The sequence below is a fragment of the Erinaceus europaeus genome, chromosome X (genome assembly GCF_950295315.1).
Source record: "Erinaceus europaeus chromosome X, mEriEur2.1, whole genome shotgun sequence".
Lineage (NCBI taxonomy): Eukaryota > Metazoa > Chordata > Mammalia > Eulipotyphla > Erinaceidae > Erinaceus > Erinaceus europaeus.
In genome coordinates this window covers 76,973,058-76,991,606 of record NC_080185.1, presented here as the reverse complement: position 1 = coordinate 76,991,606, position 18,549 = coordinate 76,973,058, and the positions used below count along the sequence as shown (strand labels likewise).

At 38.1% G+C, this 18,549-nt stretch overlaps 1 protein-coding gene and 1 non-coding gene across 8 annotated transcripts in view; one reads left to right on the top strand and one right to left on the bottom strand.

Annotated features, from left to right (window-relative positions):
- Nucleotides 1-18,549, top strand: part of DLG3 (discs large MAGUK scaffold protein 3) — an 85,324-nt gene that overhangs the window by 10,297 nt on the left and 56,478 nt on the right. The window lies entirely within an intron of this gene.
- On the bottom strand, nucleotides 15,771-15,877 carry LOC132536007 (U6 spliceosomal RNA). The gene has a single exon (XR_009547708.1). It is a non-coding gene; the product is annotated as a U6 spliceosomal RNA (small nuclear RNA).

The following is an 18,549-nucleotide window of genomic DNA, read 5'->3' as shown; positions in this document are numbered from 1 at the left end:
GTATTTGTCCTCAACCCCAAGGCTTTTGTTTGCACAGGCTTCCTTACTGTTCCTGCCTTCTTTCTGGGGAACCCCCACTCCCCTCTCTTTGTAGACCTGACCTCTGTCCTTGAGGGTTACAACGCCTGGCCTCCTTGGACACCTAGCCCCCCCTCGTGGGTTGGTCACTCAGGTAGAGGAAGAGACCCCCCCAGCAGGTGCTCTTGACCCTTGACTAGGGAAGGGCAGGGTGGGGAGCCCTATTGAACTGCTCTAAGGGTCCAAAGTGCCGACCACAGACCTCCCCCACGACTCTGGTTCAAGTATCTCAAAACCGAATGAAAAGAGGGACCTACCAACTTGCCTCTTTTCTCTCTCTTTTTTTTTTTGAGGGGTCTGAAGCAGACATAACTACCAGTAGCGCTTGTTGGTCTGAAGTAATGAATGGTAAAAAGGAACACAAATGGACACTCTGAGTCATTCATCTCCATGTTTGGTGTTCAGCTTCATGACAAGAAATGCACCTCAGGGTTTATTGCTTTAATGATTTCTGTCCGTGTTGTTCCCTTCTTAGAGCAAACCATCTGATTTTTATTAGCGACCACTGTTTATCCCTTTCATGCTCACAACTTAGGAAATGCAGGTTCTGAAAAGAAATGGTTTCTCTTGTGTGTGGGGGGGGGAGGGAGAGGGGGGAGAAAGGGAGAGAGAGATTTATGTGTTCTTTCAGTTTTGCTCTTTGATGTTGTGCTCATAGAAACAATACTGTGAATTTGTCTAGCAGTAGTATCTTGGGAACTGTTTGCTACATATTTCTGAGTTTTATTGGGGGAATTGTAACTGGTTTGCGTAGACACTGCGAGTACTTCTAAATAAAGGTATTGCTCTCTGAGTTTATTTTTGAGAGTTCATAATGTGTATTGAGATGCTGTCTTATGTTAGGTCTTCTTACCGTTTAATAAAGCATTTCTTAGGAATCAAACCACTGTTCAGGTTCTGCCACCCCCATCTTCTTTCTTTGGTTTGATAAATCCAGCAGGACTCTGGCATGCAAAAACTGTTTTTCTCATTCAAAAATGCACACCAGGGGCTGTTAAACTAGTTTTCTTGGATAGTGCACCTGTTTTGCCACGTCTGCAACCCAGGTTCGAGAAGGAAGCTTCAGGGCTGTGGCTTCTTCCCTCACCCCACTCCAAGCTCTTGAAAAAAGAGCTTCTACTTGAAAAAAGGAGGGAAAAAGGACCTTTAGAGACAAATCCAGAGGGATGGTGAAAAATGTTGTGTTGGGTTCTGGATTCTCTGAATTTTGATAAACTGCAAGTTTTTATCATGAAGGACACCATGTTGCACACCTTATAAATATCTTAGATGTTTTTCTTTGGATATCTTTTATTATGTGGATCTTTTCAAAATGATTAATCCAAAAGTATGTATGTTGGCTAAAATGGCAGATATTTTGCAAGGGAATTTGTTAATGGGATTTTTTTTCACATAGAATATAAGAGCTGGACAGATCACATAGTCCTTCACCCTGCCATTGTGCAGACTGGAATAGCAACAGGAGAGCCAGGATGTGACTTGCTGAAGGTTAGGAAGGGAACACTATCGAAGGTCACCAATCACTTTAATCTTGAGGTCCCTGGATTGTGACAAATCATGGTTGGGAATATCTGAGAGACTTAAGACCCACTTAGAGCATGGGAACAACAGGAAAACAAAGGGACAGGAAGATGTACATGGAGAATATAACATCTCCCAGTGCCTCAGTAGCCACCATTGCCAAACCAATGCAGACCTTTAGCTTACAAGCTTGAAAAACAGCTTTGGCTAATTAAAATAATCAGAGTGAGAATGATTTTCTTTCTTTTTCTTAAAGATCCTTATTCTTTATTTTATTTGTCTCCAGGGTTATTGCTGGGGCTCTGTGCCTGCACTGCAGATCCCCTGCTTCTGGAGGCTATTTTTTCCCTTTTATTGCCCTTGTTGTTTATCGTTGTTGTTATCATTGTTGTTGTTATTGCTGTCGGATAGGACAGAGAGAAATCAAGAGAGGATGGGAAGATAGACAGGGGGAAGAGAAAGACACCTGTAGACCTGCTTCACTGCTTTGTGAAGCAACCCCCCCCCCCCGCAGGTGGGGAGCCAGACACTCAAACTGAGATCCTTATGCTGTTCCTTGCGCTTTGCGCCATGTGCGCTTAATCTGCTGCACTACTGCCAGGCCCCACGATTTTCTTTTTAAAAAACAGATTGAGTTAGAACTCATATATCACACAGTTCACCAGTTTAGGTGACCTTTAATAAATACATCATCAGAGTCAGTTTTCACACACTTTGTTACAGGTTTTTTAAAATTTAGAAAAGGTGCACACATTAGGATGATGATAGGTTTAGGACAGTTGCATTCTTTTTAAAAGAGGTTTGTTTGTCTAATGAGAGCATGATGAGAGCACTATTCTACTGAGGCATATATGTTGCTGGGGATTGAACCAGGGGCCTCATGTATGTGAGACTTGTGCTCTGCTCTCTGAGCCACATTTCCTGCATACAGGCTGTTGCTTTCTAATTTGTCTTCTGTGGGTACTTAGGAGCTAGGTGGCAACTTGGTGGAACTGCCCTGCGGTCCTTTCATACATGTGGTTTAAAGCTTTAATGAACTGTGCTTATTTGGCCTTTCTTTGTATTGTGACTATCACAGGTACTTTACATGCCCTTTTCTGATGAAATTTTGGAAAATATTAAAATATTCGATAGAAGTGCTGGGTGATAAGGTAGCACAGCCAGTGATTTGGTTTAATAGTTTCACTCCTAATTGCTCCATACTTCTGTGGACACAGAAATCATACCTATTAGCTAAAAATAGCATTATGTTCTTGGGCATGTATAATCCTCCTTAGAATTCACATTGAAATTTAAGCAACTGGCTCTTGGCAAATGCTCTTTTCCAATCTATTCTAAAGTGAAAACAAATCTATTATGACTTGTGGAATTGCTCCATCAAGGGACAGATGGACTTTATGCTATAACATTTTGATTTAAAAATCCATCTTCTACATTCCTCTTCACTCTCAGTTACTTTGTGTCAGCTTCTGTTTATAAACTATGGCTAGTGGGCTGGTGAAATACCTCGCTGGGATAGTGTGTTGCTTTGCCTGTGAATGACCCAAGTTTGAGCCCAGCCCCCACAGCCCTGATGAAGGTTTTGGTGCTGTGATGTCTCTCTCTTTATTTATTTGTTGGATAGAGACAGCCAGAAATCGAGTGGGAAGATGATGATAGAGAGGGAGAGAGACAGAGAGACACCTGTAGCACTGCTTCACCACTCACAAAGCTTTCCCTCTACAGGTGGGAACCAGCAGCTCGTACCTGGGACCTTGTGCATTGTAATATGTACACTCTACCAGGTGCACCACCACCTGACCCCTCTTTCACTCTATCTAAAAAAGAGACTGAAATAAAATTAACTATCATAGGAGAGGCTTTTTTATTTGTAGTAGCACCTGAATTTCAAATCAGGAATTGGTCACTAAGGTAGATACACTGGAAATTTATTCTTTGCAACCATTTTTTTCAGCTGGAATATAAATTTCGGTAGTCTGGAGTACAGGGAATGAGAAAGAATGAGAATTTTCCATATTTTATAGTGCTGAAAAAGGTACGCTTTCATCATGGAAATCACTTTCAGGCAAGACCTGAAGAATTAAGAGTAGTGTTGATAATAATATGAATACGTGAGAGTGATATTGATATATTTCTCCTAAGCATTTAAGTAGCCAGCCCATCTCTCTCTCTTTGAGAATGTAGGATGTAAGCATAACTTCAGCCCTATCTGTATGCTCTCTTGAGAACACAGAGGTGAAAGAAAGCTTGTCACGGAAAAAATAAAAACCCTACTGCCATCTTAAAAGGAGGCAAGAAAATTAATTCCTGTTAACATTATTTCTACATGGTGCAATTTGAAGGCAGCTAGTATTGTATTCATGTTTGTATTCCCAGTACTTACTTCAGAGCCTAGTATATGGTTTGTTGAATTGAATTAATTGTGTTTCTATTCATGATGACTTTGTAAGCATTAGTTTTCAGAATATCCCTGTAGGATGGATGAGGAAAGTAACAGATGAGGAACATCAAGGTTAGAGAGGTTGAGTAAATTGGGGCCAGGTCATGCTGACTTGCCATGCAGGAGTCCCTGTCTTCCATATAAGAACATCAGGGCACTGGCGGAAGCTCCACTGGTGGTGGAAGAGTGTGGTAGTGTCTCTCCTCTGTTACTCTCTCTGAAGTAAAATGAAAAACAACGTTGGATCTGGAGCAGTGGAATTGTGCCTATGTGAGCCCCTGTTTGCCAGAGAGGGAGAGGAAGAGGGAGAGAGAGATATTCTGTGATTTGCTTAAGGTCACACAGCCAGTAAGGGATGGAATAAGTCTGAAGTCATATTTGCCTTAGAACTTGGGTTCTGACACTAGGCCACAGCTACTTTCTGCTGTGGTAGAAAAGCTGTCTCCCCCAGCCCCCATACATCTGGAAAGCAATTAAATTTAGAACATTTTCACCACTTCCAGAAGAGATTCTACCCCTTAGCTGTCATCTCCAGCCTCCCCATCTCCCTCAGTACTAGGCAATCCTTAATGTACTTCCTGTCAGTTCTGGACATTTCACATAAATGGGTTCATATAATATGTGGCCTTTGTGACTGGCTAGTTTATTTAACATAGTGTTAAATATATTATATATATATTTAAATATATGTTATATTCATGTAATATTCTATTTCCATCTGTATTATTTCATTGTGTATTACATTGAACATGTATCCCACAGTTTCTTTGTTCTGGAATCTGTTGATGAACATTTAGGTTGATTTCTTATTTTGGCTGTTAGTGTCTTCATGCCTTTTGGATATATGCCTAGGAATGGTATTGCAAGATCAGAAGGCATTTAAAGCTTATGCTTTTAGGACTCCATTGCCATTTTCCATAGGGGCTGCACCAGTTTGTGTTCCCCCTAACACTGTTGTTTCCAATTTTTAAAAAATATTTATTTATTTCCCTTTTTGTTGCCCTTGTTGTTTTTTTACTGTTGTTGTAGTTATTGTTGTTGTTGTTGTTCGATAGGACAGAGAGAAATAGAGGAGGCGAAGTTAGAGGGGGGAGAGAAAGATAGACACCTGCAGACCTGTTTCACCGCCTGTGAAGCCACTCCCCTGCAGGTGGGGAGCCGGGGGCTAGAACCTGGATCCTTACCAGTCCCTGCGCTTTGTGCCATGTGCATTTAACCCCCTGCACTACCGCCCAACTCCCCCAATTTTTTAAAGCCATTCTCACTGATGTGAATTGGTATCTCTTCGTGTTTTTTAAAAACATTTTTTATTGGATAGATAAAATATTTTATTTACTATTGGATAGAGACAGAGAGAAATTGAGAGGGAAGGGGAGATAGAGAGGTAGAGAGACACCTGCAGCCCTGCTTCACCACTCATGAAGCTTTCCCCCTGCAGGTGGGGGCCAGAGCTTGAACCCGAGTCCTTATACATTTTAATGTGTCCTTAATCAGGTGCACCACTGACTGGCCCCCATTTTATTTAATAGTTTAACTTTTTAAAAAATATATTTTTGTTATTTGGATAGAACCAGAAATTGATAGGGAAGGGGGAGAGAGGGGAAGAGGGAGGAGGAGAGGGAGTGGGAAAGGGGGGAGATAGAGAGAGAGAGAGAGAGAGAGAGCGAGCTGCTGATCAGGCTTCCTCTTTCTCAAGTGGGAACTGAGCAAGGCTTGAACCCAGATCCTTGCACACTGTAACCATTATTCAGCTCCCTCTTTGTGGTTTTACTTTGCATTTCTCTAAGCAAGTGATGTCAAGTCAGTTTATTCTTAGATTTACACGTTGTACTTTACTTTTTAAATTGACTTTTGATGGGGAAATGTTGATCCACACATCTGTTTTATCAAGGGTACAATTTCATATGTACCCTTCATATGCAGTATACTTCTCCCACCACCAAAATGGTATTTTCCTCTGCTATAGGGTCCTATTCTCCCACCACCCCCACCTTAGCCCCTTCCTATTTCCCTTTTTAGTAGCCTCTGCTCTGCTTAAATAAACATGTTTATTAATGTGTCACCCTATACTTTCCTTTGCTTTGTTTTTTAAATCCCACAGAACTTAAATGTTTCTTACAGATGAGTGTATAGAGTGTGATGTATATACATTACATCTTCTTCATCCATTCATCTCTTGTTGGGAGCTTGGGTTTTCAAATCTTGGTTATTGCATATAACACTGAAATTAATGTCAGTGTGTCATATCTCTTTGGATAGGTGTTTTTGTGTTTTTAGGATAGGTCTCATATATTTACTTTGTTTTCTGTTATTTTATTTTATTTTTTTCATACCAGAGCTCAGCTCTGTCTTGAGGTGGTGGGGAACCTGGGACTTCAGAGCCCAGGCAAATAAAGTCTTTTTGCATTACCATTATGCTAGCCCACCACTCAGGATAGATCTCTTTTTTAATATATATATAATTGGATAGAGACAGAGAAATTGAGAGGGGAGAGGGAGATAGAGGGAAAGAGACAGGGAAAACTGCAGCCCTACTTCACCACTTGTGAAGCTTCCCCCCTGCAGGTGGGGACCAGGGAGTTGAACCAGGGAGTCTTGTAAGCACTTAACCAGGTGTGCCACCACCTGGCCCCTTTTAGAATAGATCTCTAGGAGAAGAGTTGCTAGATCATATGGTTGGTATGTTTTCACTGTTTTGAGGAACCTTCATATTATTTTCCATAGCGTCTGAACCAGTTAACATTTTCACCAATAGTGTAAAAGAGTTCCTTTTTCTCTATGTCTCCAGCACTTGTTTCTGTCATTTATTTTATTTTATTCTATTTTATTTTATGGAAACAGAAAAACCCCAGAGCACTGCTCAGCTCTGGTTTCTGATGGTGCTGAAGATTAAACCTAGGACTTCAGAGCCTCAGGCATAAAAGTCTTTTGTTACATAACCATTATGCTTCCTTCACAGCCTTTCTCTGTCATTTCTGATGTAGAACATTCTCACAGTTGTGAGGTGATCTATCATCTTGATTTGCATTTCTCTTATAGTAAGTGGCATTTTTTTTTCATATGCCTATTGGCCATCTGTATATCTTTTTTGGTGAACTGTCTGTTCAGATCTTTCCTTTCTTTGATATTTTGCTTTTGTTGATGATAATGAGTCTTCTTTGTTCTTTAAGTAATCTTGGTTATTATCCCTTTGTTTCAGGGATGGTGTGTGAATATCTCCTACCATTCAGTAGAGTGTCCTTTTTCATTTAGTGATAATTCCTCTTACTGTGAAGAAGCTTTTTTCAGTTTGATGTAATCCTACATATTTTTAACCCTTTTTCTCTTACCATTGAACTTAGTCCCTTAAGACATCACTGAAATCAATATCATGGAGAGTTCTGCCAGTGTTTTTTTTTTTTGTCAATGTATTTTTATGGTTTCAGGTCTGAGATCTAAGCCCTCATTGAGATGACTTTTGTACATTTTGAGACAGTGATCCTGTTTTGTTCTTCTGCATGTCGCTACCCTGTTTCCCTAACTCCATTTATTGAAAAGACTTTTTTTCTCCATTTAATGCTCTAGGCTGTTTTGCCATAAACTGTCCATATGTATGATGGTTTATTTCTGTACCTTTAGTTCTTTTCCATTGATCTGTATGTCTGTTTTCTAACACCACACAGTTTTAATTACTATAGCTTTGTGATATAATTTGAAATTATGGAGTGTGACACTTCCATTCTTGTTCTTCTTATCAGGATTGCTTTGTCAATCCTGTGTCTCTTGTGATTCTAGACAAATTTTAGCAGTATTTTGATCTATTTCCTTAAAGTCATTGGGATTTTGATGGGTATTGCATTTAATCTATATATTTCTTTGGGCCATATGTTAATTCTTCTAGTCCAAAAAACATGGGATAGCCTTCCATATCCTTTTTTTCATATCATTTTATTGGAAATATAGTAGTTTACAGTAGATTTGTTGATACATGGGCATAGTTATCACCTCCCTTGGTTCCCAATGCTCTTTTCACTCCCTCATGTCTTCTCTTCCCCTAGAATTCTTTACTTTGGTGCAATATACCACACCCAGTGCAAGTTTTACCTTGTGTTTTCCCTTTTATTTCCTTGTTTCTTAATTTCCACCTGTAAGTGAGTTCACCCTGTATTTACCCTTCTCCTTTTGGTTTACCTCACCAACCATAATTACTTTGAGGTCCATCCAAGATGAGGCAAAGGAGACTTGGCACTTTTAACAATTGAGTAGTAGTAGTAGTAGTCATAGTACAAACACACATTCATCTGTTATTGGTCATATGGGTTGCTTTCAAGTTTAGGCTATTACAAATTGTGCTCCTATGAACATGGGTATACAGAGATCTCTTTGGATAGGTATTTTTGTTTCCTTTGATTAAATCCTCAGGAGAGAAATTACCAGGTCATAGGACAGGCCCATTTATAGTGTCTTAGAAATCTCTAGATTATTTTCCAAAGAGGGTGGATCAATCTACATTCCCACCAGCAGTATAGGAGGCTTCCTTTCCCCCACATATTCACCAACACTTGTTTATGTTCTTTCTAATGTATAATTTCCTTGTGTCTTTCATTTCTTTTAGTAGTACTTTAGTTTCTTGTACAAGTCTTTCACCTCCTTTGTTAAAATCATTCATATATACTTAATTCTTTTTGATAATAGTTTAAATGGAGCTGATTTCTTGATATTTTCCTTTTCTGGTTTGCTGCTTGCGCAGAGGAATGCCATTAATTTTGTAATCTGTCACTTTATCATATTTATAAATTGTTTCTAAGAGAATTTTGCTAGATTTTTAAAAATATGTACCTTATTTTAGTTAATTTATTTTTAAATTAAAAATTGCATTAATTTATTTTAATTAGAAAGAAAAAGAGAAAGACAGAGAAAAAGACCAGAACACTGCTCGGCTCTAGCATGTGGTGGTGCTGGGGATTGTACCTGGGACCTTAGAACTTCAGACATTAAGTATTTTGCAGAAACATTATGCTGTCTCCCCAGCCCTTTTTGCTAGATTCTTTAGGAGTTTCTTATATGTGTTACCATGCCATCTGCAAACAGTGATATTTTTGTTAAATTTGGATCTCTGACTATCTTTTATCATCCCTCAGGCTTCACTATGCTGGGCAAATTTTAGATAGAGGCAGAGACAGAGTGGGGCTGGGGGGATCACAACACTGAAGCTTCTTCCATTGTGGTAGCAGCTGAACTTAAACCTAGATCATGCACATGGCAAAGGTTAACTACTTTGCTGTCCCCACTTCTTTATTTCATTTTCTCCCCAAATTGTTCTGACTAGGATTTCCAAAACTGTTAAATTTGAATGAGAGTGAACACCCTTGTCTTAGTCCTAATTTTAGAGGGAAAGTTGTTACTTTCTCACCATTCATATTGCTTGTGGGATTGCATATATGGCCTTTAATAAGGTGATATATGTTTCTTTTTAAAAATTTTTAATTGTCTTTATTTGTTTATTGGATAGAGACAGCCAGAAATTGAAAGGGAAGGGGCTGATAGAGAGGGGAGAGACAGAGAGACACCTGCAGACCTGCTTCACTGCCTGTGAAGCGACTCCCCTGCAGGTGGGGATCTGGGAGCTCGAACCAGGATCCTTACGCTGGTCCTTGCACTTCACGCCACGTGAACTTAACCCTCTGCACTACTGCCCAACTCCCTTGAGATGTTTCTTCTATCCCCACTTTTGGGATTTACTTTTGTTTCTCGTGAATGGATGTTGGATCTTGTCACAAAGTCTTCTTTGAATCTGTTAATATAATTTGTGAATTTAGGATTTCCTTTTGTTGATATGGTAAAGTACATTAATTGATTTGCATCTCTGGTGTAATTTCACTTGGTCGTGAGATGCAATGTTTTTTTTTTTTTTGAGGGGGTGTACAGTGTTTTAATTATAATGTTGAATATGATGTGTCAGGTTTTTGTTGAGAATCTTAGCATCTCTGTTCATCAGGGATATTGGCCTGAATTCTTTATTACTAATGTTTCTGTCAGCTTTTAGTATCAGGGTGACCTTGGCTTCCTTCGAAGTGTTTCGAAGTATTCCCTTATCTTCAATGTTTTGGGAGAACTTGAAAAGGATGGGCAATAGGTCATCTTTGAAGATTTGGTCAAACTCACTCCTGCACACTTAAAACTGTTTTGAATACTGTTTTATGAACATATTTATGCAAGTTTTTGTGGAAATGTGTTTTCATTTCTCTTGGGTATGTATACCTACTGGATCACATGATGAGTCTTTATTTACTCTGTTGATGTCAGACTGTTTTCCATAGCAGCTGCACGATTTCACATTTCCCCATAGCCTCACCAACTCTTGTTAATGTCAGTATTTTGTTTATTTTCTTGGGGGGGGGTACCACGTATTGAACCAGGATGTCACACAAGGCATATGTGTGCTTTACTTCTGAGCTATATCTCCAGTCCCCAATGTTAGTCTCTCTGATTCTAGCCATCCTGATGGGTATAAAGTGATTTTTCACTATGAATTTTACTTACTTTCACCTGAGATCTAATAATGTTAATCATTCTATGTATTTATTATTTGTTATTTTGCTTGCTTCCCTGATTTAATTCTCACCCAGTTTCTAAATTGACTTAAGAATACAGCAAGCCTACTATGTCATTACACAGGTGATTTAAAAGAATCGGGAAGATAACCATTCAGTCTTATCATTGTATGCTATAGACGTTTAAGGCTTGGGTGTAAATAATTTTAACTAAGAATGCTAGTCTGATAAAAATGATAGGGTCCAATGTTTTTTTTTAAATTTTTTTAGATTATCTTTATTTATTGGAAAGACACAGCCAGAAATTGAGACAGTAGGGGAGATAGAAAGGGAGAGAGAAAGAGAGACACCTGCAGCACTGCTTCACCACTTGCAAAGCTTTTCCCCTGCAGGTGGGGACCAGAGGCTCAAACCTGGGTCCTTGAGCACTGTTAATATATGCACTCAATCAGGTGTGCCACCACCCAGTCCCAGGTCCAATGTTTTTTAAACAACTTTTTCACTTGCCACATACAACTTGCCCATTTAAAGTAAAACATCCAGTGGCTTTTAGAATATTCAGAATGGCACAACACCACCATAACCAATTTTAGATATTTTTTCCTCACCCCAGAAAGACAGCCTGTCCCATTAATAGTCACTCCCTTCCTCACTCTACTCCTTTCTTCCCCTCTCAAGGCCAAGGCAACCATCAATTTACTTTTTTTCTATAAAGTTACCTTATCAGGCAAGTCCATATAAGTGGAATCACATACTACATAGTTTTCACTGTCTTATATCATTTTTGCATAATACTCTCAAGTTGCATTCATATTGTAACATGTAGTAGCACTTCATTCATTTTTATGGCTGAATAATACTTTAACCTATGGTTATGCCACATTTTGTTAATCTATTCTTCATGTAGACAACTGGAGTGTTTCTACCTTTTTGACTGTTACAAATATGCTACTATGAACATTTATGGTCATACATTTTCAGTTCTTGTGGGTATATATGCCTAGGAGTAGAATTACCAAGTCACAAAGTAATTTGATATTCTTGAGGCACTTCCAGACATTTTCTGTGTTGCTAATGCAGGCCCACTTTCTTTTGTAAACTTAAAAGAAAATAGTAAAAGCTTTCTTAGCCAGTTTTATTCAGCTATTAAGAAAGATGAAATCACCTTCTTCACCTCATCTTGGATGAAACTTGAAGGAATCACGTTAAGTGAGATAAGCAAGAAATAGGATGAATATGTGATGTTATCACTCATGAACAGAAGTTGAGAAATAAGAACAGAAGGAGGAAACATAAAAGTAAAACTTAGAGGGAGTCGGGCTGTAGCGCAGTGGGTTAAGTGCAGGTGGCGCAAACCGCAAGGACCGGTGTAAGAATCCTGGTTCAAGCCCCTAGCTCCCCACCTGCAGGGGAGTCGTTTCACAAGTGGTGAAGCAGGTATGCAGGTGTCTATCTTTCTCTCCCCCCCTCTGTCTTCCCCTCCTCTCTCCATTTCTCTCTGTCCTATCCAACAACGACATCAATGATGACTATAACAATAAAACAGCAAGGGCAACAAAAGGGAATAAATAAATAAATAAATTAAAACTTAGAGACTCATCTGGTGTAATGCACCAAAGAAAGTGGCTCTGGGAAAGGACAACAGCCAGAGGGGTCAGAGGGGGGCTTTTAGGTCCTGGTACAGGGTAATGGACCTAATTTGGAGGTGAGAGTGTTTTACAGATAACTATATTGGTGAGATAAGAAATAGTACTTGTGTGCTAACAACTCTAGTGTAAACCATTAACTTCCCAATAAAAAAATAAAAATAAGTAAAAGCTTTATTTTTAGGTTTGTTTTCTTGGGGCTGAGTTACCTGTGTGGATGTGTGTGTGTGCATGCATGTGCTGTGCTTTTCTGTCTGCTATGTAAACCAAGGCCATGGTAGCTGGAGTTGATAAAGGAATCTGAACCTAACTAGACAGGTACTTCTTTCTTCTTCTTCTTCTTCTTCTTCTTCTTCTTCTTCTTCTTCTTCTTCTTCTTCTTCTTCTTCTTCTTCTTCTTCTTCTTCTTCTTCTTCTTTTTGCCTCCAGTTGCTGGGGCCAAGTGCCAGTGCTACGAATCCACTACTTCTATTGGCATTATTATTATTATTATTATTATTATTATTATTTGACAACAGAAAGAAATTGAGAGGGGAGGGGGGAGGGAAAATAGAGACAGAGAAGGGGAGAGAGAGAGAGACAGAGAGATATAGACAGACACCTGCACATCACTCGTGAAGTGTTCCCCCTGCAGTTGGGGAGCGGGGGATTGAACCCTGAGTCCTTGCATGTATCCTTGAGAATAGTGCTTTGTGTGCTTTGCCGGGTGCGCCACTGCCTCATCCCATGTACATATATATATACACCTTGGTAGATGATTTGAGGCCGCTGCCTCATCCCCTGTATATATATACCTTGGTAGATGATTTGAGGCAAATTGTAGGAATGTTGATTAATTGCAAAACATTAGTTTCCCTGATGGGGTAGAGCAATGAATAGACTTCATAATAATGAGAGTGAATTGTTTTTATTTAGTTCTGGCTTTTAAAATTATTTTTAAAATCTGTTTCTCATTGAAATACTGACCCTGATCACTTTTGCTTTATTTAGAGATTAAGACTACTGCTACACTTATGGTAATTGTTTAATTGTCTTAAATAGAGAAATTGAACAATTGCTGTCACCAAAATAAAAAAAATACTGTAATTGCTCAGAATATATATAGAGCTTGTGTGTGTGTGTGTACACACACGTATTTCCATGCTAATTCCTAGAGGAGAAGTCAAGATCATGGGTTCTAGTTCTGAATTTAAGTGACCTAGTGATTTTCCAATTTAGTCTACCTCTTAGCACCTCATGTTTCTGATCTGTGAAATGAAGGGTCTCTGCAAAATGATCTCTCATATTCCTTGTAATTCAAATTCTGTGATAGATAAATGAAAATGAATTGTGAATTTAATTTATAAGTTCCTTTTTGTACCTAGATTGTTACTGAATCACAGTCTTGAGCTAATAATAGTAATGCTTTAATAAGGGTCTTGTCTTTCCATTTTATTTATTTTTTTCTATGATAGTTTTAATTCTCTTGCAGTAGGCCTTTCTTATTTTCAGTTAATTTAGAGAGTTTACAAAAGCAAAGACCCTAAATATTTTGGGATTTTTCCACGTGATTAAAATTAAGAAAATTAGCATATTTTGTGTAAATATGTTCATTTGGGATAAGGACACGTGCTATTCAGATTTTCAGAAAGGAGAAAGAGAACTTGCAAATCTTGAGTTAAATCCTAGATTTAACTATTAATGATTGCTTTGTAAATACTCAGAAAAGGAAGTTGTTGTGAGCATGAGAAACCAGTATTGATTTATCAAGGCCATTTAAGTCATGTCAGGCTGACCAAATTGTCTTGAGCGACAGGGTTACTGGGCTGGTAGATTAGGAAAATACGAGAGATGTAAATCTAGATTTCAGCAAGGAATTGGCAAGGTTTCTTTGACCCGCTCTTAGATAAGATGTCTAAGTGATAATACTGATAATGCAGTTTAGTAGATTTATCTGCAACTGGTTGAATCTTCACTCCCTGAGAAAAATGAGTGAATCAGGGGCAAAACAGAGGGTAGATTTTGTTGGGAGATTTTCTTGATTTCGTCCTTGGGCCTATCCTGTTTATTTTTGCCTCCCTACCCATCTCAAGTTATTTTTTTTTCCTGGATGTGAAAGTATTGCATTTAGATTTCTAGGAAATTTGAAAAATAACAGGAATATTTAAATCAACTGTAAAGCCTCTTCTAGACATAACCACTCTTAGTGCATTTAATTGTAAACTTTTATGTATCATGTAATATGGATACATCTATTTCAAGATTGGGATTATTTTTTTAACTCTTTGCCTTTTGACTTAATAGATGTGATGAATATTTTAAAATTGATTTTCTTAAATAATATTCCACCATGTGTGCATTATAATTTCATGTAGCCATTCTCATGTTGGTGGATGTTAAGGCTGATTCCAATTTTTTTTCTTACAAATAGTACTTTGAAGGGTATTCTTACAAATAGCTTTTAGTGAATTTGTTATTATTTCTACAGAATGTATGTGTTGATGTGAAATAACTGGACTGAAGTGTATAAACATGCTTAAGACCTGACATACTGGGTTATTGGGAAAGTCATGATACATCTTTGAATAGGAAAACATAGAAAAATACATCCTGGCTTTTCCCAATATTTTGTTAAATTCATCTCTACCTTTTTCATCTAGTTAGTTTATATGTTGAGGTATCACTAAGTGGAATGTCAATTTTTAAATATTTGTATATTTTTATTGAGATCCCATTGGTTTATAATGCTATGTAGGTTACATGTGTACCACTTCATACCTTGATAAATGTATATATCACATCAGTGCCACCTTGCTCCTAGTTAACCCCCCCCACTATAGTTGAACCTTTCTAACTATTCCTTTCAGTTTCCATCTCATTCCCTTCTGGTAATCACTATATTGTGGTCAGAGTCTAAGTAAGGGTTTGTTGTTTTGTTCATTTGTGTTGTTTCCTTACATTCTATGTATGATTTAAATTATACAATACTTGTCTCTTTCTGACTGATTTCACCTACCATAATCACCTCCATTTTCATCCATGTTGCTATAAATGGGAAGATAACATTTTTATAGCTGAATAATACTCCATTTTTGTGCATTTGAGTGTGTATGTGTGTGTGTGCACGCATGTGTGCATGTGTAAGAGGCAGAGAAAATAATCTTTGTCCTGTAACCCATCAGAGTGCACTTAGATTGTTTCTACATTTTGCCTGTTGTTAAAAATTTTGCATTGAACATGGGGATGCATGCATCTGTTTCATGTTTTTTGTACCAAGAAGTAGTGTTGGATCATAGGGTAATTCTGTTTTTGTTTGGTCCTCACTGGGGCTTCACCACTCCAGGCTGACTTTTTTCAGGAGAGAGACAGAGACACCACTACCACAGCACCAAAAATTTCTTCAGTGCAGTTGGGAGCTGGGTTTGGACCTTGGCTGTACCCTTGACAAAGAAAGGTCACTCTCCAAGTGAGCTGTCTTACTGGCCCTGGAAATTTTGTTTATAATTTTCTGCGGAACCTCCATACTGTTTTCTTTTTTTTTTTGAATAATCATAAAACTTTATTAAACAAAATATATGTATGGAACATGTCACAAATTTGCATGTCATCCTTGCTCAGGGGCCATGTTAATCTTCTCTGCATCATTCCAATTTTACTATATGTGCTGTTGAAGCAAGCACCATTACTGTTTTTCATAGAATGCTGTATCAAGTTACATCTCCATCAGTGGTGATATATGAGAGTTCCATTTTCTCTATGTCCTTGTCAATAGTTCTTATTTTTGTTATTTTTAATAGTCTACTAGGGTTTTGAGATCATATTTTTTCCTAATGTATGATAATAAACATTTTTTTAACTAGAGCACTGCTCAACTCTGGCTTATGGTGGTGTGAGGGATTGAACCTGGGACTTTGGAGCCTCAGGCATGAGAGTCTGTTTGCACCCCTGCCAGAAAATGAACTTTTTTTTTCATGTACCTGTTGACCATATGAGGTCTTTGGATAAGTGTTTGTTCAGATCTTCTGTCCATTTTTTTAAACCAGATTGCATTTTGTTGTTGGGTTGTATTAGTACTTTATATACTTGAATATTTACCCCTTGCCAAATGTCTGATGTGCAAATATCATTTCCTTTTCAGTAGAATAGATTTTTGTATTGATACAAGTTATTTTATGATTTTGTCTGGGATTTATCACTCTAGGCTTCACCACTCAGGGCTGACTTTTTTTAGGTAGAAAAAGACGGGGGGCTGAGGAAGACACCCCAGCACTGAAGCTTCCTCCAGTGTGTGGTTACTGGATTCGAATCTGGGTCACATGTACTGTAAAGCAGGTGCACTATTAAGGCAAGCTCCCCCCCCCCAGCCCTTGACACGTTTTCTGTCACTGTGTAGAAGTTTTATGATTGATGGAGTTCAATTTGTTTATTTTTGCTTTTGTTTCTTTTGCTGTTAGAGTCAAATCTCCAAAATCACTATGATCACTTATGTTTCCTTCTAAGTATTTTATAGTCTCAGGTAAAATATTCATATCTTTAAGTTTTTCTAATTTATTAAATATAAGAGATGGAGATAGGTCAGAGCAGTACACCAGTACATTCAAGTACATTCCAGTGCCATGTAGTGCTGGAGGCTGAAACAGGAACTTAAGGCAGGCAAATCAGTTGATATATCTCCTGTCCATGTATTTAAGTCTATAATCCATTTTGGATTTCTATGTGTAGTGTAATGTAGTGGTCTAATTTCATTCTTTTTCAAGTGTCCCTGTTTCCCCTATACTGTTTGTTGAAGAAACCTTTTTTTCCATTGTATTGCTGTTGATTGCTTTGTTGTAAATTAACTATCCATGTATGTGAGGGTTTATTTCCAGCCTATAAATTCACTTCCATTGATTTTTTGTGTGTATTTCTGGTCCAATATCATGCTGATTTGATAATTATAGTTTTATAGTGTAGTTTAAAGTTTGGGAATATGATACTTCCATTTTCTTTTTAATACTTAAGATTAGTTGTAACTTCAGTTTCACCTATGAGTGAGGTCTCTGGCTTTTCTCACTTAGGATTCCTTCGAGGTCCATCCAAGAGGAGGCAAAAGAGATGACTTCATTTTAACATCTGAGTAGTATCCCATTGTGGATATATACCATAACTTCTCTAGTCACTGTATGTTGTTGGACATTTGGATCATTTCTAAATTATTTTTTACAAATTAATGCTGCTATAAGTATAGACATATATAGATCTCTTTGGATATGTGTTTTTGTGTTCCATGAGTAAATTACTGAGAGGAATTGCCGGATCGTAGGCAATCTTTATACTGTCTTCCACAGGGGCTAAACCAATTTACTTTACCACCAGCAGTATAGAAGAGTTCCATTTCCCCCCACATCCTCACCACAATTATTTTGAAGATTCTGTCCATATCCTCTCCCCATTTTTTTTCTCTCCCCATTTTTGATGGGGTTGTTTGCTGCTAAGCTTTGTGAGCTTTTTATATATTTTGGTTATTGGACCTTTTTGTAATGTGTGTAAAGCTCTCCTCCCTGCCCAAAAAAAAGATCTCCTCCCATCCCATCAAGTGTCTTTGTTTTGGTGATGGTTCCTTTTACTGTGGAGAAGCTTTTCAGTTTGATGTAGTCCCACTGGTTTATTTTTGCTTTTGTTTTCCTTGCTGTTAGACTCAAGTCTTTAAAAAGCAGATATCATGAAGGATTCTGTCAGTGTTTTATTCTGTGTTTTTGATGGTTTCTGATATAGCACCCAAGTCTTTAATCCAGTTGGAGTTGACTTTTATGCAAGGTGACATGTTTTATTCTTCAGTGTGTTCCAGCCCAATTTCCCAGCACCATTTGTTGACAGGACTCATCCTGTCTCTTTAATATTCTGGGCCCTTTGTCATAATTGATTCTCTACATATGTGAGGATTTATTTCTGACTTCTCAGTTTTATTCCATTAATCTGTGTATTTTTGTCTCACTACCATCAAGTTTTGATTATTAATAATATTTTATTTATTTTTAGTGAAAGAGAGATACAGAGAGAAAGCTACACAGAGAGAACTACCAGAGCTCTGGCTTATGGTGGTGCTGGGGATTGAACCTGGTCCTTTGAAGCCTCAGGCTTGAAAGTCACTTGCATAACCGTTATGCTGTCTCCCCAGCCCCAGTTTTGATTATTGTAGCCCTATAATATTGGAAGTCAGGAAGTGTGATGCTTCCATTTTAATTCTTTTATCTCTGGATTGCTTTGGCAATTCTGGCTATTTTCTAGTTCTAGGTAAACTTCTGTAGCTTTTGTTCTGTTCCATTAAAAAATTCAGTGGGACTTTGATAGGGATGACATTGCATCTGTCTGT